General features: G+C 37.3%; 1 non-coding gene across 1 annotated transcript; it reads left to right on the forward strand.

Moving 5' to 3' along the window:
- Positions 1-355: 355 nt before the first annotated feature.
- Positions 356-462, forward strand: LOC121225782 (small nucleolar RNA R71). The gene has a single exon (XR_005923678.1). It is a non-coding gene; the product is annotated as a small nucleolar RNA R71 (small nucleolar RNA).
- The last annotated feature ends 2624 nt before the right edge of the window (positions 463-3086 follow it).

Below are 3086 nucleotides of genomic sequence, written 5' to 3' on the forward strand. Positions count from 1 at the left end.
GGTGGCTGACAGTGAAAGAGGGCACTCAACTTGAGCAGGTCACTTGGGAGTTTTTCAAAGCTGCATTCCAAGATGTACCTGCGTAGAACCAAGTAAACTGTCAATCTTTTTATTGAGAAGTTCTACCTGATTAGAGAGTATGATGACTGAATCAATGTTATAAACGCTCGCTGTTTTCGTTGGCTTTGTCCTCATAACTTTCCACTGATAGTTATTCAGTCACATCTCCTCTATAAATTCATAGGCATCTTCCGGTGATTTATTGTTGATGGTTCCGCCAGCAGCTGCGTCAACCATTTGCTGAGTCGAGGGATTCAGGCCATTGTGGAATGTTTGTACTTGAAGCCAAAGTGGTAACCCATGGTGAGGGCACCTTCTCAGTAAGTCCTTGTATCTCTCCCATGCATCGTAAAGTGTTTCTAAATTCATCTGCACAAAAGAAGAGATATCATTACGTAATTTAGCCATTTTAGCTGGCCGAAAATATTTTTGCAAAAATTTCTCAGTCATTTTTTCCCAAGTAGTGATAGACCCTCGTGGTAACGAGTTCAACCACTGTTTAGCTTTGTTTCTCAGTGAAAAGGGAAACAACCGAAGACGTATGGCATCATCAGAAATGCCATTGATTTTAAATGTATCGCAAAATTCCAGAAAGTTCGCTAAATGAGCGTTGGGATCTTCATCCTGCAAACCATTAAACTGAACAAACTGCTGTATCATCTGAATAGGGTTAGGTTTTAATTCAAAAATATTTTCAGCTACAGCAGGTCTAACTATGCTAGATTTAGTTCTTGTTAAAGAAGGTTTAGTATAATCATACATAGTACGTGGAGCAGGATTTTGAATAGCCGCAATTGCAAGAGGTAGCTGATTGCCTTGGTTTTCAGCCATTTCATCGTTTGGGGGTTGAGTATCATATTCTCGCTCGTTCTCTGTGTATCGTAAGCTACGCCTTATTTCTCTTTGATTTCTACGAACTGTGCGATCGATTTCTTCGTCAAAAAGTAATGGTCCTGACGGGTTTCTTCTAGTCGTAAACTATAAAAACCTGCCAAGAGAAAAAATAAGTAAATTAATAAATAATAATAATAATAAACTAAAATTAAATTGCAAGAAAAAATAAATGGCTAAAGTAATAAAAATTTAGCGTTCCTAATATTTTGAATCCCCGGTAACGGCGCAAAAAACTTGATCGCGTGATTTGTAACAAGTAATAAATATTTATAATGAAGATCAAACCTAGACTAACTATTATCACGACGAAAAGGCAAGCGCACCTATTGAACAATAGTATAGTAATGGCAAGACCGGGATATCGTACCTAAGGGACCCAAAAGTACTAGTAATAACTATCTTTTTATTATCTAGACTAAGAATAAAAGGGTTTGTTTATTAAACTAATTTTCTAAACTAATTAACTAATTTAATTGAAGCAAAGAGAAAATTTGGAAAAAGACTTGAAGAAAAGCAATTGATAAAGACAACACCCAAGGTGGAATCCACCTAGATTTCACTTGTTATCTGACTCTGAACCAGACGATTTAATCACCTGACTTGATCTGTGAGATTCTCTAACCTATGTTATTATCCCTTTTGAGACTAATAACGTCTAACCCTCAGTTGAATTAATCGAAATTTCTTTCTTAATTAAAACCAATAGGGAAGCAGTAAATCACTTTATGGACTCCCATATTAGGTTTCACCCTAATCTGGTAAAATCTCATAACCCTATTTCTTAGCGTTCAATCAACTCCACTTAGTTATGCCAAATCTACGATTAGGCAGGGTCTATTCCTCCTCTGCATAAGCACATCAAATCATGAATTAATACCTAGAATATTAACTCAAGCATTAAGAACACATAATTAAGAACAAATCAAGTATTTATCATACAGTTCAGATAATAATAACAAGATCCATCATAGGTTTTATCCCCCTTAGGTATCTTAGGGGTTTAGTTCATAATAAAATAAGAGTACATCTCAAAAGTATAAAAATAACAAAACATGAAGAAAACTCTAAAACCCCTGAAGGAATTCTGAGAGAGATCATCAGTCTTGGAGTAGCTCCGGCTTTTGGGATGGATCGTCTGGCTTCCTTCAAGTAATTCCTGGCGTGTGGTTCTGTATTCCAAAAAAGTTCTGGAAGAGGCCCCCCTTTCTAGGTTATACTTAGGGTGTTTATATAGGCCGTGTTCGATCTATTAAATTGCACACGATCGTGTGGGTCAATGGCCAGGCTATGTGAATCGTGAGAGCCTTGGTCGACACCCTCAAAGGACACGGGCGTGTGAGTAGCCCGTGTGGCAAGGCTTAGGCCGTGTGAACTTCTCGATTTGGTCCATTTTGTCCCTTTTTAGCTTGTTTTTGGCTTTTTTTGACTCTTGGTGCTCTCCTGAGTACAAAATATGAAATAACCGGATTAAGAGCACCAAAATCCACAAATCTAGTAGTAAACATCCATAAATATGCTAAGTATTTGGGGTAAAACTATGTATAATTTGGCGTTTATCAGTCATTACTAGTACTTTTAGTTCCCTTGGGTACGATATCCCGGTCTTGCCATTACTATACTATTGTTCGATAAGTGCGCTTGCCTTTTCGTCGTGATAATAGTTAGTCTAGTTTTTATCATCATTATAAATATTTATTACTTGTTACGAATCACGCGATCAAATATCAAGGGGTTATCAGGGAGAAAAACGAGGAGATGAGAAGGGAGAAGTGATGGAGCCAAATGGGGAATTGGCCATGGGAAAATTCAGCTATAAAGCTTATAAATAGGTGCTGAATGCTAGGGTATGAAGCTAATGCTAAATTTCCTTTACCCTGTTACCAGAAACTCTTTTATCTAAAAGCCGAAAACCCTCTGCCTTTCTTTCCTTTTTCTTCTTCCTTGTGTCGAATTCTATTCTTCCTCTACCTCATTGCTGACTTTTCTTTCTTTTTCCTTTGAGTTGAATAACCCTCTTTTTCCATACAAAATCATAAAGGGTCGAACCTCTTTGGCCGAATACCCTTGGTGCAATCACTACTCCTTCTACTTTGGTCAAATCTAGTGTAAGTATTGTTCTTCCAATCGATTTC

Source organism: Gossypium hirsutum, chromosome A03, assembly GCF_007990345.1.
Source record: "Gossypium hirsutum isolate 1008001.06 chromosome A03, Gossypium_hirsutum_v2.1, whole genome shotgun sequence".
NCBI classification, from domain to species: domain Eukaryota; kingdom Viridiplantae; phylum Streptophyta; class Magnoliopsida; order Malvales; family Malvaceae; genus Gossypium; species Gossypium hirsutum.